General features: G+C 42.0%; 1 protein-coding gene across 1 annotated transcript in view; it reads left to right on the top strand.

Annotated features, from left to right (window-relative positions):
- Positions 1 to 18,221: 18,221 nt before the first annotated feature.
- camkvb (CaM kinase-like vesicle-associated b) overlaps positions 18,222 to 27,746 on the top strand; it is a 34,304-nt gene continuing 24,779 nt past the window's right edge. Inside the window, exon 1 of the mRNA XM_079578583.1 lies at positions 18,222 to 18,416. The gene's annotated coding sequence lies outside the window, so the exon portion shown is untranslated. The remainder of the gene's footprint in view (positions 18,417 to 27,746) is intronic.

Genomic DNA, 27,746 nt, shown 5'->3' with positions numbered 1-27,746 from the left:
AACCGCTCCAGACCCCATGGCTGAAGTGGTCCGGGGCTGGAGTGGTTTGGACCTCCCTTTGGGAGTTGAGCGGTTCACTTTTGATATGCAAATGATAGAATAGAGCGTAATGAAAAAGTAAGCAAATGACTGTGCTGCTTTATTTATTTATTTGGTTGGGACGGTGCATGTTAAGGAACTCAGGACTCATGGAACGCATGAATGCAAACACGCCACTCTGGATTGTGCACTCTCATTCATTCTGGCCTATTGTACATGTTTTTAGTGGTAGAGGAAACCGGAGGAAACCTACACAGACACAGGGAGAACATGCAAACTCCACATAGAAGGACCCGTCCGAGGATCGGAGCTGGGACCTTCTTGCTGTGAAGCACAAGTGCTAACCGCTGCGCCACCGCACCGCCCTGCTGATCCACTTTTACACAGAGAAATGCTAGTAAATAACCCTCCTGTTCACACATTTGTTGGCAGAATCTGCTGTATCCTCCAGTTTGCCAAATCATCATCAGTCTTACTCGGGTTGACTCTAGGCCCAGACAGACAATGACAGATACTGGATTGCACTGGCAGATTTGTATCTTTTTTTTTTTACAATTGCTAACAGAACAGAAGGCTCGCACATGCAGCCCAATGAGTGTGTACTCCTCTGTCTCTATGCCAAGTGGGGCCTGGTTAGTACCTGGATGGGAGACCGTATAGTGTTTGTGGTGTATGTAAATGTTTGGTTGTGAGAGAGTCCATTGGTGCTACATAAGCTTACTACCACTGAAAATGAAGTGAAAATGCATCCCATGTGAAGTGCACTGGGTGGCTTGTGTTGTCCCTCTACCCTTCACTCTTTCCCTCTCTGATCCCATCTGACAGGATATAGATCAGTGTTTGTACTCGCTGAGCTTCCCAAATTACATCAGTTTGTTTGTCCTGCCCCACAATGCTTGTTATATGTTATGCTACATTCAGGTACGTCAGCGAAAAACTCTTAAATCTGTTTATGTTAGGGGGAAAAAAATTAAACATACACCTGCATTGTTTGTAATGAAATAAATATGAAAAAAAAAAAAAACTCTCTGGGTTTGTGGGCAAATTACTTTCATAAGACAGTACCAGACTCGTGGGCTGCAGATAAAGGTGTAAGTGTTTGTTTTGCCTCTGCAGCACAAGAAGAGGATTTGTGAGATAGAAACAGTCAATTATTGAAGCTGGCATTAATATGGATAAGGCAGGTAGAAGAACAAAACAACAGTGAGTGTATCTGTCATGCTGCAACCTTCTGCACGCTCTAAACCACCCCCCACTGCACTCTGACCTTTGGATCTTGTGTGATTTTCCATATTCCGCTGGGCTTTCTTCAAAATTAATATCATTCTATATATGTCATAAAAATCAGCGGAGAATTCGGCTGCGCTGACAAATGCAAAGGTCATGTATTAGGAGGAATTTTCATGCTCTTTTTACTTTGTCAAATACTTTTTTAGCGTTCCAGAGCTTTACAGAATAAATCAAACAAAAGCTGAATGGTTTGCGTCATCTTTGGTTTTCAACTAGTGGTTTGGGACCCCATAATGGGCCTCTGCAGCATTTTCAGTGGATCGTGGGTCTTTGCTAAAGATGATTTTGTGTTTGGATTGTCAGGATCCTGTTCATTGCTTTAATTGGGTGAATTTGGTTAAGAAACACTGTGTTCAAGTGCTGTGCTGGCAGTTTTAAGATGAGTTACTCTCCTTTACGCACATACCCTGTGTGGTAAATGTAGCGGCGTGTCCATGTGGCTTCTTCTCCTGCTTCTTCTCCTCATGCTAAAGCTTAGTGAGTGTGTGTGTGTGTGCGTGTGATGACTCGGCTAATAAAGATTTATTGATGGAACAGTGCCATTTGAGTGTAGTGCACCTGACTCAGGACGATATACACTCATAAATAGAAAATCCTTTGCAGACAGGCTTTGTTGTAGATAGGACCAAATGAAAGATGTTCTTTCCTTAAAAAAAAAATCAATTTCTCTGATATCTATAGGAATACCATAAGTGCATGCTGTATTACCCCTCATGGAAAGTGTAGTGAAGCTATCAGTCCCATACCTCGAGGGAACGTGTTTGTAAAATTGGATTCTGCTATAGTTTGATGCATTATCTTTATTCATTTACTTTTGGCCACATTGAATTTGTTTAGGTACAAAATATATGTTGCATGACCAGGTCAGCACTTCATCCCTGCAGTGGGTTTGTAAATCTGCTGTAATATAGTGTGAGTCGACTGCAATTCTTGAAAAAAGAAGCAGCGCCTTTTTAAGATGAGACACAGCAGATGAATAGGGAATAAATGTATGGAAATAAACTTTTGCTTTTACTGATATAAATAAGAGGGGACAATGTCCATTTAATTGAATATATAAATAGAGGGTTTTGCATGTTAACTCATTCTGAACTATTATTAAAGTCAGGTTTAAATAGGGTTTATACTTAAGATACAAACGTCTCTTTGTCGGGGATCTAATTTTTAATCTTTGAATAAACAAACATTTTGTGAAACAAATGTACTTTAAAAAAAAAAAAAGATGTCATTTTTGAGGTTCCAAACTGAATAAATCAGGCAGAGAATAAGACCGTCAATACTGGAGAATTTGGTGCCAGTTGGTGCTTATGAAAAATGCATTTTGAGAAAATGAGCTTTTGTAACGACAATTTCTCATATAAATCTATGGAGAAACATTAAATGAGTGTAATATTAAACAGCTTGTTGTAAAAATGAGCTAATGTATTTGTTTCCAGGTGAACGTGTAAATAACAAGGCGAAGTGGCCTGGAGTGACCCTAAAAAACATGTTCAGAGGTTGATAAGAAGATGCATAATGCATTGTGGGTCTCGTTTCTCGCGGGAATCATAAACAAGACCATTTTACTTTGTACATTTAAAATGACAAAGAAGAATAAGCAAATGTGTTTTTCTACTATCAGTCTAATTAGTCTGTGTTGTTGTAACCATAAGAGCCAATAATGAGCTGAAGGAATTATGCTGTTTCCACACTCTGCTGACCTTTCAACTGAATAGTCAGTTGAGGAATAATTGAAAACACTTTTTATAGGCTGCTAAATATTCAATGCTCTTCCATTGTTGACCAACAAGGCAATTAAAAGCATCCTTTAAGAACCAAATATACGCTGACCTCTTTTTTATTGTTACTTTTAACTTTTACTTTTTATTGTTACCAGACACCACTGAACACACTGCTGCTCACAGAAAACCTAAAATTTCAAACAATTTATTATTCACTTGAACCAACAATCATGCTTTCTTCTTTCTACGTGCACCCGAAAAGTATTCACGCCCCTTCACTTTTTCCACATTCTGTCATGTTACAGATGATGTCACATGTATGAGCTCGGGAACATCCTGTTTCCACTGATTGTCTTTGATATTTCTCCAACTTGACCTGTGGTCAATTCATTTGACTTGCTTTGGAAAAGCACACACCTCTCTAAACGACAAAACATGTCAGAGGAGAGACCAAGCATGAAGTCAAAGGAATTGTCTGCAGACCTCCAAGACGGGTTTGTGTCGAGGCACAGATCTGGGGAATTGTACAGACAATTGTTGCAGCATTAAAGGTCCTGAAGAGCACAGTGGCCTCCATCATTTGTAACTGGAAGAAGTTCAGGACTACCAGGAATCGTCTGCCCCAAACCAACCATCTCTGCAGCACACTTTATGATAGAGTGGCCAGACAGAAGCCTCTCCTCAAAAAAAGGCACATGACAGCCCACTTGGAGTTTGCAAAAAGGCACCACTCTCAGACCGTGAGGAACAAGATACTCTGGTCTCATGAAACCAAGAGAAGACAGAAGTATGGCCTGAATACCAAGCGTACCGTCAGGACGACCATCCCTGCGGTGAAGCGTAGTGGTGGCAGTATCTTAGTGTGGATGTTTTTCAGCGGCAGGAGCTGGGAGACTAGCCAGGAGATAAAGATGAATGCAGCAATGTACAGAGACCTGAAAACCTGCTCCGGAGTGCTCAGGACCTCAGACTGGACTAATAGGATAACGACCCAAAGCACACAGCGGGACAAGTCTGTGAATGTCCTCGAGTGGCCCAGCCAGAGCCCAAACTTGAACCAGATTAAACATCTCTGGAAAGGCCTGTGCAGCGACGATCCGCAGAGAAGAATGTGAAAAGTACCCCAAATACAGCTGTTCTAAGCCTGTTGCCTCAAATGTGCCTTAACAAAAAACTGAATAAAGTATTTTTTTGTGTTTAATAAATTTGCACAAAAAAAAAAAATTGTGTAGATTAATGAGAAAAAATATATAATTTGATACATTTGGGAATGAGGCTGTAACAAAACAAAATGTGAAAAAAGTAAAGGGACGTGTACACTTTCCGGATGCACTGCACTTCCCGAGTCCATCCATCACTGCAGCGCTGAGAAGCTGGCACACCCGGGACCCTGAATCTGCAGATGATGATGGGACACGGCAACGATCCAAAATATTGACCCACAATTGGCAGTGACGTTTGGGAGGCTTGGCTCAGCAAAAACTTCATCTCAACTCTGGAAATATCCATAAATTTTGAAGCTGGCAAGGGTGAAAATCCCATTCTTTTTCTCCAGCCGAGATTCATTAAAAGGGGGAGGTGACAGCAGGCTGAGGGTGCATTTCAGAGGTGCAGCGGGTGTTTGCTGGTTGAGGGCGGCTAGTAATTAAGAGCCAAGCCCGTGGTCCTCTGAGGTATTATACTCTGAACCACTCTCTCTATATCAACCTCCACGCAGCTACAGCAGCCTCTTCATTACTGCTTTTCCCACAGCCTCCAGTGCTGGCTATTAGAGCTATAAATTCATGCAAGAGTAATTTCCTCTCATTAAAGTGTCAAAAGGAGCCAAATTATCTTTAAAGTTTCTAAACAGGACCAAGTGTTTTTAATGCTGCAATAATATTCCTTCAACTGGAGAAAAAGTACCACATACACACACACAAGCTCTTGCTCAGTCCCAATTGTTACTAATATTTCTAACATTCGAACAATGGAAGGCCCTCAGCTTTAGTGGCATCACAAAACTCCATCAAAAAGCAGTATTTGTCCAGTGTTCACCTCACAGCCTGCAGACTTCCCTGGCTTAAATTTTGCAGCCTCCTCCTGTGGTCTAATTAAGTAATAATAAAGGGGGAATGTGTGAGGGAGAAAGGCAATGTATTCTAATAATTCTGTCCCCTTGCATACACCCATGGTCACAGCACCTCATGCATGAGCTCAGTCTGCAGGCAATGCCTCCCCTATGTGCAGTGATATATGTTTGAATAATGTTGCATGGGGAGAATTAACTTTAGTTCAACACCTGATGGCTGTGGCAAAATAAGTTTTTTCATAACATATTTGTCCTTTTGTTTTGGAAGTCATGCAGTGGATCTACAAAGCAACTGGAGTGAGTTCATGATTCACAATGAGTAGTTGCTTTAGTTGCAGTTCAGTGGTCTGGGAGCGAGTGTGATCTCAGCGACTGACCGGTGGGCGTGATAGACAGTTGGCATCAACCAATAAGGGAAACGCTGGATATGACGCAAGAAACAAGCTACAGGAAGACTTTTCACTAAATGTTAATGTTTGCCAATACGCCGCTTTATTATTAACAAACGAAAGAGAAGGAAAAAAAAATCAGTAGCCGAGCACACCATCTTTAATGCTTTGGAGGAGTATGGTGACCGCTTCCGCCTCTTGGAGCGATGAACAGCCACATGGCCGTGAGTGGAACAATACTGCTTAAATCGGGAAATGATTGGCTGCGAGCAACTGCCCAGACGGGTTTTCTTTTGAACAGAAAGGAGGAGCGCCTAGTCCTCCTTCCTAGCGGGTAGTCTCATGTAGTGTATGAGTGGTAGGTGGGGGTCGGATGGGCCAATGGCACAGATTAGCTGCGTCACTTTTGTCAGTCTACCCACGGGTAGCTGTGGCTATAATAGTAGCTTGCCACTACTGAAATTGATGATTCACTAGCAAGGACCACGCCACACCCTTACTAAAGGTGAGATGATGAGGATGACGGGAGGAGACTGTGGGTGGGGACTCCATCTCAGGTGTATTCATCTCTGCGGCGCGGTAGTGTAGCGGTTAGCGCTCATGCTTCACAGCGAGAAGTTCCTGGGTTCGATTCCCACCTGGACGGGGCCATTGGAGTTTGCATGGCCTCCCCGCGTCTGCGTACGTTTCCTCTGGGTACTCCGGTTTCCTCTGCCGGAGCCCCACGTACTTCACGTTGAGCTCCTCCCAATGTAAAGTTCTTGTTCTTGTTCTTCTACTTCAGGACCCCCCTTGGAGCAGAAGAATCAGCATCCATCCATCCATCCATCCATCCATGCCTGAGCCACCGCAGCTGGTTCTTTTCAACGTGAAGGAGAAGCAACTCTACTCCCGTGTAACTGAGCTCCTCTGAGTCCCTCTATAGTTAGAGCACACGCTCCCCTCCCCATCCTTAAAGAGAGGGACCACCAGCCTGGTCTGCCAATCCAGAGGCACTGTCCCCGACCGCCACGCAATGTTGCAGAAACGTGTCAGCCAAGACAGTTCTTCAACACCCATTCTTCCTGACCACCATTGTCCAGGAATCAGATAAAATGGACATATAGGGAGGAATCAATTGTGGAGCTTGTTGCTCCTCGTAATTATGGCTCGGACTGCTTTTGTAAACAGTATCATATTAGAATGGTAAGTGATTATAATGTACTATAAACAAACACTATTTGTTGAAAACGGCCCCTAATTTTAGTTTAAATCACATTCGCAACCATGACAACATAGTCCTTATTTGTCAAAAAATTTAGATGAACCAATATGTTTACAGTATTTGCAGATTGATTTATAACAATATCTAATAGCCAGTGAGCGAGCCCCTAACAGTGTAAGAGTCCACTTACACTGTTCACTTCTCACAGAAGTAATTCTGACATCCATGAGAATAGCTCCCTGCTGCTCCTCATGTTTGTGAGCTGACTATTAATTAGTGAGAAGTTAAAGACTTGTACTGCTGCACCGCTGACCAGGTCATCTCTTGAGAATCATTTTAAAGCATGAGATTTTGACGTTTCTCTTGAGGAGACATTAGGCCTGTGTTAGAGCAGATTAGGCAAGTGCTAACTGAAATAAATTAGTCCATTTTACGTCCGCCTTCATCCATCACCATAATATCCTGAAAACAATTATGAGTGAGTCAGATTTGATCATTTTAATACATTTTTGGGACTTTTTATGTCCATGTATTTATTCATTTAGACAATGTACTATATATCCCAACAAACAAAAATAACAAAATGTAATCAGAATGAAATAAAAGACAACTTTACCATTTAGAATATCAACGCAAAAAGTACTAAACTAAATGATCTTTTGAAATTATTTGTATATATAATCATGAAACAAATGTGTGAGGGCACTAGATTTTTGTATGCAAAAAAACTAGAGTCTCTCCATGAGAGCAGGTAAATACTAACTAACATGCTCTCTAAATAACATTGAATGAGTTCTGATGAAGCTATCCCTTGCAGTACTGCTTCACTTTCGGGGGAGCGCGTCAAGTGCATGTCGACATCAGCTGTAGGTTGGGCGTGTGGGATCCCGATGGTCCAGTGCTGTGCTGTGCATTTACCCTGCTAACGGACGGAGAGAGTGCCACGTTTGTCCCTGTTATCTCATTTTAGGTTAGTATGTGTCCAGGCTGTGACAAAACCTTCTAATTCATTTGGTTCTGCCCTGCTCGAGCCATGTCTCCAGCCCACACAAGTCTTGCCTCTTAACCATGCCTTGTTAATCTGTTTTTACACCTGCTCATGCCATCACCATGTTTTAACTTGATGAAAAGGAGTTTGCTTTTTTAGTTTTGTTTCCTTTGTTTTTCAAGAATTATATAAGCTAATATCCCTGTTTCCCACAGTGACCAACCAGCGGGAAAATAAGATACATACGTACATATAGGCGGGGGTCACGAACTCCATTACTTGCCATAATGGGGGTCATGGCTCCAAAAGGTGAGAACCACTGATTTAAACCATAGGCATAAAAACATGCTGTTAGTAATTGCTCTGGAGTTTTGCTGCAACTACAAACAGATTTAGTTTTAGAAATACCCTTTGTTTTTCATATTGATATGATTAGGTTAATGAACAATTCTTGACTTTTCATTGATCTATCAGAAAGATGGTTCATATCTGAGGTCATTGATTTTATACTTAGATGATCTGAACTACTTTTGAATCACCTCCCTGACAGAGGTGCCGCTCAGACAGAAGGTTTCCATGACAACATTATTTGATAAGCTTTCGGGAAGCGATCAAAAGGGGAGATAAAAAGCCACCTGCTTAATAAGTCATGGTGCAGTGAGACAGTGAGCGCTGTGTGAGGTGTGTGGACGTGAGGTTATTACACTGATGGGCCTTTGTTCACATTTAGAAGGATTATGCCATTGCAAATGTAACTTAATGCCCTTGTGTGCAAAAGTAAACTGGTCTGACAATTATGATTTTCCGCTTTTTGAAAGGAAAAAAATAATGAGAATAAAACGTGGAATCAATAATTGTTCCATCTTTCTCACTGTGTATAATTCCTATATTTTACATTATGGAGTTAAACTGATTTGTTAACAAGCATAGTAAGTAAACTGTATTGAAGACTAGAAATAAGTTACAGCACATTTGTGTGTGGGTGTTTCAGACTGGACTGCTGAGTGCACTTTCATTCACAAAAATGTATCATTGCACTCAAAACCCAGATGCTACTTTGGGCAGCATATTGCTCCCACAAAAAGTTGTCCTTGCTTGAAATAAGCTTTAATGATAGAAAATAGCAATATGTGAATATTGATGAGGGTGAGTACCACAGTATATGAACTACACTAATGAGAAGAACAAGAATTGCTGTATTGCACATTACAAGTTTCTCAAAGCTCTACACTCGTCATTAAATTGAGTTAATATTTTATTGATAGGGTTCAGGAGCAGGACCACGCTTCAACCATCCCATCTTCCTCGCAGCCAACCAGTCCTACATTTGCCGAACCACGCCTCTAACTACCTGGATGCCCTATTTGTACCTGCTAGGGATGGGACGGCATAAGATTTCCACAGTAGAATAACTGTGACAAAACACACCACAGTATACCATGAAGTTGTGTGTTACTCTAAAAAATGTCAGGTGCGGGGGTTTGTTTTGAATTATGAAGCAGAAAAACCATAAATCTTCCACATTTTCTTTTTTGGTAATGACTACATAAACAGCTGGGGAGCTGAGTCGGGGGGCAAAGCTCTCGATTTACCGATCGATCTACGTTCCCACTCTCACCTATGGTCATGAGATTTGGGTCATGACCGAAAAGACAAGATCGCGAATACAAGCGGCCGAAATGAGTTTCCTTCGCAGGGTGGCTGGGCGCACCCTTCGAGATCGGGTGAGGAGCTCAGTTACCCGGGAGGAGCTCGGAGTAGAGTCGCTGCTCCTTCACGTTGAAAGGAGCCAGCTGAGGTGGCTCGGGCATCTATTTCGGATGCCTCTTGGTCGCCTCCCGCGGGAGGTGTTCCAGGCATGTCCTAGTGGGACAAGACCTCGTGGAAGGCCCAGGACACGCTGGTGGGACTATGTCTCCGAGCTGGCCTGGTGTCGCCTCGGGGTCCCCCCAGAACAGCTGGAGGAGGTGTGCGTGGACCGGGAAGTTTGGGCATCTCTGCTGAGACTGCTGCCCCCGCGACCTGGCCCCGGATAAAGCGGAAGAAAATGGATGGATGGACTACATAAACATATATAAATACTCTTGTATCTGTGTGACTGAATAATGCTGCTATGTTTGAATATAAAGGGAAAAGATCATTATGATTGATATCACCCATATATAGTATAACAAGGGTGAGAAAACTGTCAGAACTGCATGCTGTATCTTTCAGTCATTTTATTAATGTAGAAATGCAACAAAAAAGAAGCATCGATGCCTCTTACAGACTTTTAAAGGATTAGAGACAATACATAGCATTTTCGTTTATTTGTGCTGTGAAGAGCCTTATCAAGCAGGGACCGTGCATTCATTCATATAATCTCCAACTCCTCCATTTTTTTGTTCATTAGACAAAAAAGATCTTACTGTGTTATTTTGGTGTACTTCAAAATAGCTAAGGAAATCTTGGCAAGCACAAGCACAAGCTCACACAACACAACCTGCCATAAATAACCACTAGCCTGGGAACACGCGAGAGTCCACCGGCGCTTGGTCTTGGACGTCCGCCCGTACTGAATGATCCCCTGCGCTCCCGCACTTACAACGCTCAATACAAACACATTTACCTGCTGCAATGCAAACTTGCCAAAAAGAGACTTAGCACGGCAAAATGATCACTGTCTGAGAGCCATCCCAAATAGCTCTCATCACAATGCTGCACTAAAATGACTCTATAGCTCTGTGAGTGTACATTTCACCAACAGTGAGACTACAACAGATGTCTTGATTTGGTCTAATTTTACATGGGAAAAGCGCTTTGAGAGGAAAAGTGCTTTGAGTGCCCACTGGAGGTGGAAAAGCACTATATAATTTGAGTCTATTTGATATTCACCATTTAAGCTGTACGGTCGTTTCTATAAATATCTCACCGGCAAGAAAAGTGGGTGCATGAAAACATTTTTGAGTACATTTAAGAGTTTGTGTCATCATCTCCAGACGGCATCTCTGGATTCGCCCATTTATGGTCATGTTTGAAAACAGTTAAGGGGGAGAACAATCTAAACTTTCTTTAATTATTCAAAAAACTGCTTTAAAGAGGGGGTATTATGCTTTTTTCAATCACATAGCACCAGTCTATAGCACACTACAATGATGACGAAACCTTCTGTTGGTCTTTAAATGCAGTAAATTAGAAAAACTGCCTTGTATAAAATTGCTCTCTAAAATGGCTGTAGCGAATGTCTTGAAATAGGCCTCTGTCTCTTTAAGAACCTCTTACTCTTTCCGACACGCCCCCTCCACACCCTGTCTGTGGCATCAGTGGGGAGGGGGTTCTGCTGAGGAGCAGTGGTTGGTTACTCGGCTGGTGACGAAAGCTCGGAGGCGTCTCCAGGAGGTGGGGGCGTTCCTAGGAGGACTCAGGCAAACCTATCCCTAAAATGGCTGCCAGTTTTTACAGATTACTCAAAAATATGTGAATGTGCCAAGGCAACACTTCAGGCATGTTTTTAATGAGGGAATGACATAATAACATGATGTAAAGCTTGAAAAAGTCGATTTTGCATAATACCCCCCCTTTGACCAATGCTGAATTATGAATAGAGTTTTCTACTAAATAAAGATACAAAGACATGGGGAGCAAAGTGGTTCAACAGCCCATAAACACATAAATAGCAGAGAATGCTAACTTGATAGATACAGACGGCATCTCTGGAATCGTCCATATATGGTCATGTTTGAAAACAGCTAAGGGGGAAAACAATTTGGAGAAAAATCTAAACTTTCTCCAATTATTTAAAAACGACTTTAACAAACGCAGAATTATGCATATAGTTTTCTACTAAATAAAGATACAAAGACATGGAGAGGAGCAAAGTGGTTCAACAGCCCATAAATACATAAATAACGGAGAATGCTAACTTGATGCTACATGTTTGCATCGGGCTAGTGCTAACAGTTAGCTAGCGCGCGCTACAACTGCCGTTTTTTCACTTCTACTGAACAATCTGCTGAGAGAAAATATCCATATGGGTCCGATTTAGACTTGACTTCATTTATGTGACAAATAAGTTCATATTCCACCAGAAAATGGCAGAAAAAGAGTGAAAAAGTATGTTTCTCTAAAGATTCTATTTTCCCCTTCGGCGAATCCCCGACCACTTCTATGACGAGATGCCATCTGTATAGAGTTCGGGAAAGTCTACAGTTACCATGGAGATCGGCCATCTTTGCAGCTGTTAGCATACATTTCCATTGACTAACATTAGCTAAAAACAGTTTATAAAGTGGAGACAATAGCCGTGGAACAGCTCCGTTAGCTGCTGAGTTACTGCTGGTAAATACATCTAACTCACTGTGGTGTCCAAGTGTTTTAATGTGAACAATAACTCCAGTATTTTAACTTCTAAAATCTCCATTAGTTTACAATTGCTGCTAATCCCATAATGCTTAACGAGATGACGTCACATTCCCGAACTCTATACTATTTCATTACTTTGTGGAAAAACTGTAAAAAAAAAAAAAAAGTGTATCCTTGAGTTGTATCATGCGGGAAATCAGAAATCGCATGCAAATAAACTTCAAAAGAGCACAAACAGAACCTTGTGGAACTTGTAGACTAATTATCTTCCCTGATACAGTATCTTATGCTGACCTGCTGCTCCCGTCTTGTTAATAAAATATGGAGGTAAACAAATTAAACCCTGGCACATGGTTTATTTTCCAAAACTTTAAGACCGCTTCTTAGACGTTCATGTGGCCTCTTGTTGTTTCATCTCCCTTTGAGCAGCTTTCGATTAAAACCTTATTCATCCACTGCGTTAAGCTGTGTCAGGAAAAAAAAATAACGAAAAAAAAAATTCCAGTGACGCCTGTTTACCCAAAGACGAGTGTGTTGTTGTGCTTCTTTTGTGATGAGACTGGCGAGTCGAGGCATTATTTCTCCAGGGGCGTTTAACAGCCACACTAAAGGCACGATCGAGTCACTTACCGATAATGAAATCATCGTCTCCACATCATCTCCTCAATATGTTCACAAACTCACAGAAATAAGCCCTCTGATCACCGGTTACCATGGCAACTCCTACTCCAGCTCCGTTTTGCCACAAGGCCACGGATGCTGTTGTGATGTGAATGGGCTCCGTCTGTCTGTGAACGACAAAACTTGCTGCAGAGAGTGTGTGCGTTGGTTTTTTGTTCTTTTTTTTAAGCCAAGGACAACTTTATTTACACGCTATTGTATACACGCTATTGTATACACGCTCTTGTATGCACACTGCTGTATACACGCTATTGTATACACGCTATTGTATACACGCTATTGTATGCACACTACTGTATACAAGCTATTGGACACACGCTATTGTATGCACACTATTGTATACACATTGTATATAGGTTACGCTTCTGGTGGGTCAGGACTAGGGTGGTCACGATTCAAAATTTGAGCCATGATTATTGTGAGGAAAAAGATTGAGATAATTATGTAAGATAAATTATTATAAAGCGTCAATCATATCTCAAGGAAGCAAATGGGATGTTCTACAGTATAATAAGACATTCCCTCTCAAATCTGTTGTCTCATGAATTCACTATAATTACAAAAAGTGACCTCAACAAATGAACAAACTTATCAGCTGATCTCCATGTTTGCAGAGTTTGCCTCTTGTTCTCGCTGTGACATAACAAATGCAGAGCTGTACTAAAATTCTTACTATGAACCTGGCGTGAGCTTCTATAACGCCGGTAATTGTAAAATCGGTTACTCTTGACATCAATAGTCGGGACACAAAAGTGGGTTGCGAGACCATATTCCTTTGTATTAAATCAATGTTGGTTTGAGTTGAGTTCTATACATTTTCTCATTCAGACACAGCTGGTATTTTGTGATTAAAGCAGAACTAAGTAACTTGTTCACCTTAATAAATCCTTTTCCGTAATCACTTTGATGGTAATACAAGCGTTGAATGGGATGACTGGGGGGGTCTTTCATCTCCCCCTGGTGTCTCTGGCCAGAAAACCACACTTGCAACAATACACACTAATGGAATCACGAAGAAGACGCTAACAGGCTAACGAGCAAAGCTAACTGCAGGCTAGCGCCACTTTAGCAGTATTTACAGCCAAGTTTGAGTGAAAAAAATGTATCTCCATTGTGTAATTATGAATTCTCCCTTTGTTTTTTCATTCAGCGTAGTATTTACTCTCACGGACAATGGCACTTATGGCCTATAGGGGCAGGAGTTACTTAGTTCTGCTTTAAACAAATCGCCTCTCATGGGTCAAAGTTGATAACTGACCTTTCACAAGATTGTAAAGTGGGCAGTGATACAAAACAGTGCGCAGGTGTTAAAAATACTCTGCAAAATTTTTATTCAGTATATATGTATAGTCAGCATGCTAAACAGGGCCAAACCGCAAATTGTTTCATTATAAATTGAAGTTTAGATTGTTATTAGGGTCGTGGGTTTACTAGGTGACATACTATGCTACACTATCGTGAGTGGCAATAGTGTAGCCGAGGAGATTATTGTCAAAGTAAAAAAACAGATGCAGTTTATTACACCAAAAGCTGATTAGAACGCCGTGGATACAGAAAGAATTAGATGCCAGAAATTAAAATCATGTTTTCTAAAGCAGATTATAAAACGTGTTCATAACTCCATTTAATCCTTCACACGTTCAGGTGTGAAATTAAATTAACCACAGTTACAAAGTGATGCAGCGTTTGTATTCCATTCGGCTTGTCTTAAATCCAATTATGACTTTACAAACGATTCTTTGAGTTTTCATTCAAACACTGGATGAACTATTGTTGAAACACTTTCTGAAAAATAATCATCTCGCAGCACTGGCAAACCTGAGATCCAAGCATGATCTCCACATTGGCATTTGGGTGAAATCGGCCATGCTTGCAGCACGTAGCAATACACTGTTAGATTACCCAAAAGGTGGTGTTACAATGTTCTTCCTGAAGAGCATAGATTGAAGATCTAGTCTAAGAGCCACAGCGCCTGCTTATAACGCAACTCCAATGTAACCCAAACTCCTCCTGTGGCCCTGACCTGCTTAATCTGGAAGCGCTCCGATTACCTCGAGCTGTGACACAGTTTATCCCTCCTTTGCAGAGCAGTGACAGGCACAAACGTCTGCTGAAGCTCCACTACAAACACGCACAGGCTGTAGGAGCCATAGGTGTACTTTGATGTGAAGTGAGTGGAGCGATGGGAGGAGGGCTTAGGGACAGAGTGTAAGGTAAGTCGAGGAAAACTCTGAAGGTTTTAGATCAATATTGCATTTTCTAACAAAGATGTAAGATAATTATCAAATACCTGCAAAAACTTTAATATAACACCCCCACTTTCAAATCCTTTGTAGTTAACTACTGTATAAGGCAGGTACTTGATGCACAAGGTGACCCAATCCTAATCTCTGTGTAGGTTTATGTTGCTAAAATGCCCCTATGTAAATATGTACACGCAGTTAAGAGTTTCTGTCACAGGCACATCATCACTTTTAGGAGGTACATCCAAGATTTCTGTGTCTAATTTGTTTTCACTCCGGTCAAATGAGCTATATTCTCCCCCAACTTACTTTTTTGCTCAAACCAAGCAGGATCGAACAACTTTATAACTTGCACTGCTGCATAGATGACCTACTTCAAGGAAAACTCATTTATCATGTCTCCTCCCTTTAGACCCTTGCAGTACATCAGACTGACCCCATGCACTTAAACTCACTGTCCATAAATTTTACTGGATACGGCACAGACTTGGCAGCCACTGTAGATGTCAATATGGCGATCTGGGTCCTTTGAGTGCCCACAGATTCTGTCCAAAACTCTGAGGTCACATCCTTCATGGCTGGGTGGTAAGCTCCGTCCTCTCCTGCTTCAGTGGCCTACATTTCACACATGTGAGTGACAAAGACTGATAGTTAAATTACAACATATGTTTTAGGGTCTATTCTATGTTATTGTTCATGTTTTACCAGTCCATTGGTTCTTTTTCTTTACTGTTGGGTGTTGGGGGAGCAGTGCTAAGACAAAGGACATTCTGAGGCTGAACCGGCTCATAAAGAAGGCAGGCTCAGTGATTTGCCCCTCATGTCATCAGGCGAGAGCCACTTCAGTGAGGAGCTGGATGGGAGGGCTGGAAATGTCCTGAAGATCGTCTCTAGTGCCTTAGCTCTTTGCACTTTGTTGTTTTAGTGTTGCATTCGTTATTGTTGCTTTTATATGTGTTTGTAACTGTTGACTCTGCTATGACTTGTGTGAATGGGGGCGGCAGACTGACACACAATTTCCTTCGGGATCAATAAAGTATTTATCCAGAGCTGCTATGTTTAGTGCCCCGCCCATCTTACCTCTTATCTCTCTCGAAACTACACCAAAAAAAATTTGTAGCATGGGAAATCAAATGTTTCTCCCCCTCTTATTCTCTCACTCCCTACTCCCTCACCCTCTCTCTTTCTCCCACTCCCTCTCGCTCACTCACACTCTCTCCCTTACTCTCTCTCTCCCTCACTCTCTCTCTTCCTCACTCTCTCTCTCTCTCTCTCTCTCTCTCACACACACACACTCTCTATCTCTACCTCACTCTCTCTCACTCTCCCTCACTCTGTCTTTTCCTCACTCCCTCACTCTCTCCCTCTTCCTCATCCTCACTTGCTCGATCTCTCTCCCTCACTCCATCTCCCTCCCTCTCTCTCTCTCTCTCTCTCTCTCTCTCGCTGTCTCTCTCTCTCTCTCTCACACTCTATCTCTACCTCATTCTCTCACTCTCCCTCACTCTATCTTTTCCTCACTCCCTCACCCTCTCTCTCCCTCCCTCACTCTCTCTCTCTTCCTCGTCCTCACTTGCTCAATCTCTCTCCCTCACTCCATCTCCATCTCCAGCTCTCCCTCTCTCACTCTCCCTCCCCCTCTCTCTCTCTGACACTCTATCTTTACCTCAGTCTCTCTCTCTAATCACACTCTATCTCTACCTCACTCTCTCACTCTCCCTCACTCTATCTTTTCCTCACTCCCTCACCCTCTCTCCCTCCCTCACTCTCTCTCTCTCTTCCTCATCCTCACTTGCTCGATCTCTCTCCCTCACTCCATCTCCATCTCTCCCTCTCTCACTCTCCCTCCCCCTCTCTCTCTCTGACACTCTATCTTTACCTCAGTCTCTCTCTCTAATCACACTCTATCTCTACCTCACTCTCTCTCACTCTCCCTCACTCTATCTTTTCCTCACTCCCTCTTCCTCACCCTCTCTCTCCCTCCCTCACTCTCTCTCTCTCTCTTCCTCATCCTCACTCGGTCGATCTCTCTCCCTTACTCCATCTCCAGCTCTCCCTCTCTCACTCTCCCTCCCTCTCTCTCTCTCGATCTCACCCTCCCTCCCTCTCGCGATCTCTCTCCCTCAATTTATCTCTCCCTCACTCTATCTCTCACTCTCCCTCTTTCTCTCTCCCTCAATCTCTCCCACTCTCTCTCCCTCTCTCTCACACTCTCTTTCTCTCCCTCACTCTCTCTCTTTCTCTCTCTACCTCTCTCCCTCTCTCACACTCTCACTCACTCTCTCTAATAGTATCCACACAAACTTGTTTACTGTACACGACTCCAATCACATCTATTTTCAATCTGATTGTGTCACATGATGAGAGCGCAGCCTGGTGTGGGAGAGGAGCCCACAAATGGCCATCTGATGATCCATATGTCAGCTTCTGAACTGAGTCAAGTTCATGAAACACTTTAGTCTCACGCTTCACTGACTGTTTGTAGCACAGTGATTCTCAACTGGTGGATCGAGACCCAAAAGTGAGACCATTTTCAGCTGTTCCCAGGGAGCGTGTCTTTGAGTACAATAAGCATACCTGAATCTGTTAAAATGACGACTGCTGACCAAAAGTGCACAAGCTCTGGCTTAGCAATTGGATAAATAGCATCTTTATTCATTTAATTTAACTTAATAAACCTCTTACCGAGTGCATTTTCTCGCTTTGCCCAAATCGGAAAGCTTCCCAACTGGAGCTTACAGCCTATAGCCCAGCGTAACACCTCATTTGAAAGCTAAGACCTACAAAACTTGTCGCTACGTTTTTGTCACATTTTTCGAAAGAGTTTTTGTCGTGTTTTCGTAGTTTTTTGGCCAAGTTTTTGTAGTTTTTTGTCATGTTTTCTGATTATTATTTTTTTCATTGTTGCGTTTTGTCACTTTATTGTGGCTTTGTTTTGTTTCTTTTTTGTTGCGTTTTCCTCACGTTTTCGTGTCATTTTTGTTGTGTTTTCATCCTCGTTTTCGTTACTGTTTTGACGCTTTTTTTCCAAAAAGCTTTTAGATCCGGATGGAGCCAAACTGGAGAAAATGTGCTCGGTTCAGGCGGGGGTTTAGAGGTTAAACGTTACAGCGCTTACAATTAAACATGCATGCCATTGGTAGGGGAACGACATGGTGTATGGTAATGTTGCTGGCTGCTTCGAGAGCGAAAGCCTCTGACCCTGTCCTCGAGTCCCTCTCCTCCTCGCGCTGCTCCTCGCCCTCCTCCTCTCATTGTCGCGCTCTCGGCACACAGCTCGGCGCGCGCAAACACAACAGATGGTACAGTAGTGCAGTTCGCAGGAGCGCACCGCTATCCTCACGCCACACCACTTTTACTCCAGCCAACTTCACGCGACACGAGTGCGGGAGTTCAGTCCACTTGGCTTGTCCCTGGAGTCTATCTTAGGACGCACAGCTGGTGCCAAGGTAAGTTGTGTCTTTTTTCTATGAAAAAAAAGAAAGAAAAAAAAGCGCACGATTTTTTTTTCGCCCCAGTGAAAACTAAAACATGAACCAAACGCAGAGGATTTTTCTTGGTAAATTGTTGCATAGGCTGTTTTATTTAGGCTTTGGTGCTTATCCTGTATTTTTTAGGCTATGCAAGTTAATAGTTGAAAAACAACTGGAAAAAGCGCTCGGATCACACCGCGAATGTCAAATTATTTGGATTAGTGACACTATTTGCATTTAGGCTATTTTGTTGTTGTTGCGCTTTCAGTTAAGGAGTTGTTTGGGCACTTTCTCGGCTCGAGCGGCACTGCTTTACATTCATGCTGATGCTGCAACTCGAGATGCCACGGGTTTAAAGGTATCATTTTAGACTTATCTGGATGTGGGCCACCACGAAAACCTTTTCTTATATATAGGAAAAAAGAGCACTGCAGCACCAGGAGAATAGACTTTAAGAAGTTGCTGCTGGTGAGATTCTGTTATTTTGTTCAATACTTTTCTGAAGAATTGAAAGGCGCATGAGGAGCAACGTTTTCAGTTAAAACATCATCGACAAGATTAGTTTCAGAGCTTTTGTGGTATAACTGGGGAACTTATCAAGTCTTTTACCCTTTGGATACAGCCTGCACACTCATATAAAATATATAGGCTAAGCCTATAGATGCTGTAGTTGTATTTTCTTGACTGGAACATACAGTATTGATTCTTGTCTTGCTTTATATGTTTTATAACCCATGACTGAAAAAGCTAAATAACATACAATATTGTTATAATGCAACAAATTACAGGCCATAGATGTATGTAATTGTATAGGCTTTACTGTGTACTATACCTTGTTTTGTCAGTTGAGGTTTCTGTTTTGTAATGAGTTCAAGCATTCAAGCAAAATTATCTCGACTGTCAGGCAAGGATATGCAATCATATTTCATTGACTATTGAATTAAACATATTTCCGTGTTGAGTTGATTTCTATAGGTTATTTAAAACAGTATACAGGCCGATGTGCATGGTGTGAATGAAAATATTGAAATTTACAGACATAGCCACTTTTATGTAGGTGATCCCAGTTATTGATGGCAGACTTTAGTTGGGTGTTGAGACTGGTACTAATCATATCTTTCTGAACCCTCTGTCTCCAGCTTCAGGGACCAACTTGACATTTAGCTCCAAATCCAACAGAGAATACGCAGGTTGCGGCACATCTCGTGACATTCATTAACACAGAGGGGCTCTTTAGATCTTCACCTATGGCTATTCCCAACCTTCTGATGCCACTGAGGTGCTCACAGGGGACCCACGGGTGCTTAGTGTTAGAATAGATCACTCCATTGGTGCTAATGCAACGGACTTCAGTCACAAGACTTTTATCAGCTCGGGATGTAGAGATGGGTATACACTGAGATTACAATTTTCACAAGGCTTTTTGGAACCCCAACACATTTAAAACAAATGCACATAGTCAGTGAATCAACGTTTTCCCATCTGCTGGTTTTTGGTAGGCTATATTAAAACAAAGCACACATACTTTGAACCGGCTAATGCAACGCACACAAACATCACAAACTCAGTAAAGGATACAATGGGGCAATGGAAACATTTTTATGACTTGATGTACCAAGAAAATCTTGTGTCACCGTCCCCTAAGAAACTTGCCTCCGGCTTCTGTAAACACAAATCTATGAGTACAGTAGTGCACAACACTGTGCGTGTGTACTATAAACTATACATCATTTTAGATCGCACATAAGTGGCTACAGTATGTCATCCAAGAGTACCAAATGTGTCTTCACCTGCATTGTGGCTACATCAATGCCTTTTACACCTATAGGCAGTAAAGACCTAACATAGTTTCACTGTTGATGTGTTTTTGTGCCGTTAAGGACACATTTTGACGCTAACTCAGTTACAGTTCTCTACAGAGAAACTACAGCGGACATGATTGTATACAGTGCTTATAGCAGCTTCAAAAGTGCTCCTTTATTGCATTGTCCCATGTGCCAGGAGGAAGACAGGAACTGAGGCTCCAGTAAGATTCTGTAGTGTGGAGAAATCTGACAGTTTACGTGTAAGATATGAGAGGTCGGATAGGATAAATCTAAAGCAATAAGAAGAGTCTCTTTATGAGTGTGCACTGTGTGGACTGAACCAAGCTTTGAAGAGAGAATCAAAAGCACAGAGCCACCAGAGTTTCACTGTTGTATTGACTTTATGTAACCCACATGTTTCACTTCGTGGCACTCGGTGCAGTGCTATCTTCTGCAGAGGAAATAATCAGCTTCATGTAAACTGCAACAAAGAGACTTTGGGACTGGTTTCTAGTTGGTACTCAGTTCTATTTTTTGTTTTTCTTTCATAACCCTAGTTTATAGCTCCCACACACTCACATGTTGAGCCTTTAACCATATTATGGCCATGCACATCAAAAACGTTTGGTATGTAATGTGTTTTGTTTTTGCATATGAGAAGTCTTTCATAGTGATGTCATCCCCTTTCCAAGTGATCAAAAATCTTGCTTCATCATTGTTAGATCCACATCTTCTTCTATCTCTCCACTTTAACCTAGTTATTTCAGCATTTACATGACCAATAGCATTTGTTAGTATTTGTTTGGATACTCCATCCCCCAGTCTTGCGGGTGGAGGTGTGTGACGGGTCAGTGGAGGGTAACATTTAATACAAGCATTCTTGGGTCTCTGTGAAAGCGTCAGTGAGGTATAGTAGAGCGACATATTACAAGGCTGAATTAAGCACAATTTAGGTAATTTCACAATCGATTTCTGTAGAGATTTTCAACCATTGTGAGTTTACTAGTTTAGTTTACTTTTGGGAAGGAGAGGGAAGAGAAACTACCCCATCAGGAGCTGTCACTTTTCCAGAGAAAGGATTGAATATTAATCCTGTATAAAATATTGTCATTGCAGGAACCAAAGTCTGATATCATTCCTTTTAATTATTTGCCACAGCAGTCTATGAGAGGGAATCAACTAGTTGTTTTGATCCAAGTAAAACGCTGCCATTATTCACCATTCATTCGGCAGCTAATGGCCTCTATCTCATCGCCTCAGCTTCACTGCTGTCAGACCACTGCTGTCCCCAAATGACTCAAATAACCAAGCACAAATGACATCAGCAAGTGTCCAGCAACATATTTCAGGTTGTTGAACAGTGCAGCAATATAAGAAGACTAAACCCCACAGTGCAGCAGGCATCAGGCAGTTACAGTATTTGCCTCAATGTGGCTAATCCAGACTTGAAAGGCATGGCAGGTTTGTGATGGAAGCATTGAAATGAACCAAACGTGTGAGTGTGAGCTGTGCGTTAGAGCTTATACTGTAGCCCGACTCACTGATTTATTTATAATGTTGTAGTAAATGTCAATGCACTGATTCAGAACGTTTCCAAATGAGAAGAGGTACAGTTCCTTTGCTTCAAATTCAGCACCAAGGTATAGCGCTCAATACCATATGTAATAAGGAGCTCTGGGTCAAGATTTTCCATTTTTGTAATCACTTCTTATGATCAAGATGAGGGGTAAAAAAACAAGTATTTCTTTGATTGATCCAAACACAGATTCACATTTGTAGCGTGTCACTCAAATGTCGAAGACTCTCAAAAGTTGTCACTCATATCTCAGTCATTATATTGACGCTAAAACAAACCTTCTTAAGATGTATCTTTAGTGAGCCCATAACGTCTGTGTGCAAGCCTGTGTGTCTGTTTTGTACAGTGTGTTTTGACGGCAAACTGCTAATGATGACAAATCTATGGGTACTAATAATGTCAGCTGAACTTGTACCCTTATCTCGTCTGTAATTTGCAGAGTTTACAGGTTTCCCTATAGATTTAGCAGAGGATGGTGCTGTTACTCTCTCTTCTGTTTGAGTTTTACTAGTTCTTTCTCATGTGTTTGTTCTCGGGTAAGCGGCCATGTTTGTTTGGGTACGGCTGGACCATGTGTTTCACTAATCGATTGGTTAAGCCGCTTATCAATCGTGCCCATCGTAACTTGCAGACTGCCTGTCTTTGTAAAGAATAGGAAACGCGTTGCATTTTTATTGTAATTTGTATTTGATTAGCTCTTTGTCTCAATAGACCTTCCTTTCCAGTTTCAGATTTGGGTTACTTTCAGTCATACAGGAGTTTTCCATCTTCAATGAAGGTTCTTGAGTCATCTTCTGTACTCTGTAGTTGAAGCGTCGAACGTTTCGCCTCTCATCCGAAAGGCTTCGTCAACGACACTAAAGTTCGGTTCAGCCCGCAGTCCAGAAAAAGACCATGGGGAGGTTTAGCTTGGCTCAGTCCCTCCCCTCTATTAACAGCTACTCTCGCCTGTCGGTAAACATCTTTGCAGTTCTAAGTCCTAACGACCTACCTACCTGCATTTCAGTGTGAACGGTCCTAATTTCCACTGATCACTGCTAATCACAGAACAGAACAGAACAATAGGCAGGTAATAGCCTCAGCTCCTCCCCATGGTCTTAATCCGGACTGCGTGTTGAGCTTTAGTAGTGCTGACGAAGCCTTTTGGATGAGAGGCGAAACGTTCCACGACACTTCAACTACAGAGTACAGAAGACGTCAAGAACCTTCATTGAAGATACTTTATATTGAGTTACTTTACACATCCTGGCTGAATATGTGTCTCAAATACAGTAGTACATTTTAGATTTTCATAAGGTTGAGTTCCTTTTGAGATAGCATGTGCTTAAATAAATATATAAATGAATAAATAAAGAGCAGGAATGTTTTATTTGAACTTGGCTTTGCTACATGATTTTCACTCTTTGCCATTTTCTTCCTAAACCCCATCATTTGTGCTAAGCCACTCAGCACAACAGCAATAATGTGCCTCTTGTCATCTCAGCATCTCAGTCACCTCTACAGCACTAATATATTTAATGACCAGCACTCACAGCCCTGCTCATGACAGGAAAACAATTAGCGCTGATTACATCACATCATTACATCACATCTGCTTGTATCTTGACAGTGGGCTCATCCAGTTAGTGCTAAAACACGAAGGAACTAAAGACAACCAGTGTTCTCCACCTCTGTATCTCATCTATAGTGAAGAGGTTACTTAAGGCACCATGCGGCTTCAAAGAGCCACCCTGCCAAGTCTCCACAAATAGAAAATTTGAAGGGGAATTTTAAATAACTGGATGAATATTTCACCTAGGCATTGATTCATACAGAGCCATGGTATACGCAATGGGAGGCGGTGATGTTATTCAACCATTTCCTCTCTACATTAAGCGGGATAAGTGTACGCAATAATCAGTTTCTCATTTACTGCGGTGGTGTAAATTGCCAAGGTCGGACCCATGCTGCTGCTGATGGATGGAGGCTATATTTATTGATTTGCGAGGGGTGTGCTGACTTAGTCCACGAGAAATAAGCGGCATTTAGACATAATTTGAATAGGTAATTTTCAGATGACAAGGAATAAAAGTGTGCGCAACATTTTATACCACAAAGGTGGAAATGTATTGGTGTCTGGATATAGGGTTTGCCCGATATAGAAACTTCAGATATAATGCATTTGAAGCTATTTTCATTAAAGTTGCATGAGCGCACTGACGGTTTCACCAGGCGATCAATGGTTACAGCTCATGCCTGGCTGCCTGGTTTCCGTGGTGACATGTGCGTGATGGGGCTTGTGTTGACCCTGCACATTGAGCAGTGATGGTGTCAAGAGCCAAGACACAGTGAAGTTGGTTTACCCCCTCCATTTCATCACGATTTCAATAACAATAGTTTCAAGAGGAACTAGGAAGTGAGTGAATACAATACTGAGTGAATACAATACTCGTCAATATATATGCAAAATGAACCATCGTTTGCTCATCTCTTTGTCTTAAGACGCACAACAAATAATCTTCAGTCATTTGATTTGACGACCTGCAATTATTATTAATTGTTAAATGTAAAGTTAGCTAATTCTGATATTCTGAATGGATATTATAACTGACCAAGGTAACTTTTTTTTTTAATCCAAATGAAATCGCCACCCCCACCCTCTGGAACTCACTCCCCATCCACATCAGAAACTCAGACTCACTGGCCACCTTTTTGTTTCAATGAATAGATTAGAATAGAATAGAATAGATCATTTCCATCTCCAAAGTGTCAGAAAGGATTGGGATTAAAAAAAAAAACACAGCAAAAAACAAACAAACTATAGAATTCCATTTCGGTCAAGAAAAGTAAGAAAAAGGCTTTGAGCATGTGCGCCTGAGAAACACACAGAAATATAAATGCAAATAAATTAGTTAAATCATGCCTAGGGCACCAAATTGGCTAAGGCCGGCCCTGAGGATAAATCAGGACAAAGGACAATGCCACTTAAAGATGGTACGTTGTAGTCTAGCAACTAATGCAACTAATGGTTAGCGCCTCCGCTTCACAGCTAGAAGGTCCTGGGTTCAATTCCCACCAGGACGGGGCCCTTCTGTGTGGAGTTTGTATGTTCTCCCCGTGTCTGCGTAGGTTTCCTCGGGGTACTCCGGTTTCCCCTACCACTAAAAACATGTGCAATAGGTGAATCCTCCAGCCAGGTGATTCTGACCATCAGCCTGGCTCCACATCATGGAGATGGGTCCCCGGGCGCGGCACTGCCGTCGACCACTGCTCCTTACGGGTCGCCCCAGTGGCATCGAAGGATGGGTTAAATGCAGAGGACAAATTTCCCTACGGGGACAATAAAGTATACAAACAAACAAACAAACAAACAACAGCGTGATTGCCCCTCGAGTTCACCTATGAAATTGGCATGCTATCAACTATGTCGTACACTGCATTTCACTGCACTCTGCTTTATAATTCCCCCATCTATAATTTAAAGCACAAACAAACGTGGAGACAGTGTATTGTCATGTCACAGCGAGCTTTAGTTTGGAGCACAGCACGCAACATTTTCCCCAAAGCACTTCAGTCAGAGCTGCTCGAGACCTTTGGCCTCATTAAAACTTCCACTCACTCAAGCAAAGTAAAGTTTTGAAAGGAAGAATAAGGTTCTGTATTTTATATGCACTGATTAGACTGGAGTTTTTTTTATAAGTAATGAAATTTCCAAAACAGAGGCTAGTAACCACCCTTTTGAATGCACTTTTTCGTGGGGCCACGTGTTTATTCAATGTATCATTCGCTTCAGCATTGCGACTGGATCTGACAGGTGGGGCATCTGGTGCATACGTTTGTTGATTGATAAAGAAGTGGTCAAATAATAATGGAAAAGTGATAATAGGATGTAAATATTTATGAAGGATATTTCTGTGTGTATAAAAGTGGCATAAGTTATGGCTTGCATTCAGATTAAGGGGTAAACTTTATTGTTCCTGTAGGGAAATTTGTTCTCTGCATTTGACCCATCCTTCAATGCCGCTGGGGCGATCTGTAGGAGTGGGCAGCCAGAGGCGGTCAGTTAAATCTTTAATAGAATGCATATAATTGGTCGGATGGGCCTGATATTATAGTATATCATCTAAATATTAAGTAATGATAATGATGGGAGGGAGCTTGATTGTTTACTTTAAAACATAGCTCTCTTTCTCTCCTCATGTTGCAATCTTACAGACAATCACCCTGATAAGAATAATAAAATTAACTACACACAGATTGTTTTTTATCCAGACCATTTCAGATATTGAAGATGTAATTAAATCCTACGTACCTCTTTTTTTTGCGAGTTTATCAGCCACTCCTAAAATCAACCTGAATTTGATTAGTTGTACTGAATACCCTATTGACTCGAAAAATGTAAGAAGTATGACAGAAAGAGGACCAAGAGTAATTAAAGCCGCAAGCGGCATCGAACGGCCCTCGCGGGCCGTACCTCCTTTAGCGCCTCTATATAACCGTACCTAAGGCGCCAGCGTGAACGAACTGCATTTTATTGTCCTGATGTGCCATTAATCTTTGTGCGTAAACATCTCAGCTACATTTTTAGCCTCTCCATGTGAACAATGGCTCCAGCCTGCAGAGGGCGCTAGCGCGCCCGTAATCTTTTTAATTTCACAAGTAGCATCAGACGGCCCTGATGGGCCGTACTTCCATGACCACTGTCCACAAGCTCCTGACAGGGGGCGCTAACGCGCTGTAATGTTGCATAATGTGACATTTATGTGTCAGCCCCATTACAATAACATGGGGGGCCCCGGGCTTTACCATGGCAACACCGTACAAAATACGATATGGGTCTCATTGGCTTTTTGGATCGGGATGCCATCAACTATTTTTGTGCCGAATTTCATCCATTTCCGACAAACTAATTTTTTTCCCATAATGCATTTTTTCTTCTGCACCTGGAGGGGGCGCTATCGCGCCCAATTTCACTTTTTCACATTTGTTGTGTCCAGGGGTGAAAGGTCAATAAAATGTATATTTCCGATTTTTAATCGGAGTTTGTTTGTGCGAATGGGAGCGATTTTTAGTTTTTGATGAATCGCAAAATACTTCGGAAAGATTGCGGCTTCGCCGCAAACAAACCGTAAAACTTAGCCAAAAAATTTGGATAACTTTTGATGCCCCACATCTCGAGATGAGCTGGAGCGATTTTGAGCTCATCTGGTGAAACGCCCTAGGAGGAGTTCGTTAAAATGCGATGTCAGCGAAAACGCTGACTCAGCATTCTCCGGGCTTCCTGTCAAAATGGCAGACTTCCGGTTTGTCAGGGGGCGTGGCCACAATAATATTTTTTTTTTGTCGTCACATGACGAATATCTGTACCGAATCTCGTCGCTCTGCGACAAAGTTTACTTCGGCCCCTCCCCCATTGGCGTAATGTATTTTCACTTTTGTAGGTGGCGCTGTCGCGCCATTTTTTTTTTCCCCAATATGAAACACACATTTTTATTAATTTTTCACCGAACCTGAATTTTGGGCAAAGTTTGGTGAGTTTTCGACAATGTTCAGGGGGTCAAATTCCTGCTCAAAGAGCAGAAGAAGAAAGAAAGAAAGAAAGAAAGAAGAAGAAAGAAAGAAAGAATAATTAAAGCCGCAAGCGGCATCGAACGGCCCTCGCGGGCCGTGCCTCCTTTAGCGCCTCTGTTGCCACAACCGTACCAAGGGCGCCAGCGTTGCCACACTGCATTTTATTGCCCTGATGTGCCATTAATTGTTGTCAGTAAACATCAAAACAACATTTTTAGCCTCTCCATGTGAATAATGGCTCCAGCCTGCAGAGGGCGCTAGCGCGCCCGTAATCTTTTTAATTTCACAATTAGAATCAGACGGCCCTAACGGGCCGTATTTCCATGACCACTGTCCACAAGCTCCTGACAGGGGGCGCTAACGCGCTGTAATGTT

Source organism: Gobius niger, assembly GCF_951799975.1.
Source record: "Gobius niger genome assembly, chromosome: 20".
Lineage (NCBI taxonomy): Eukaryota > Metazoa > Chordata > Actinopteri > Gobiiformes > Gobiidae > Gobius > Gobius niger.
This window is presented reverse-complemented; position numbering and strand designations above follow the sequence as displayed.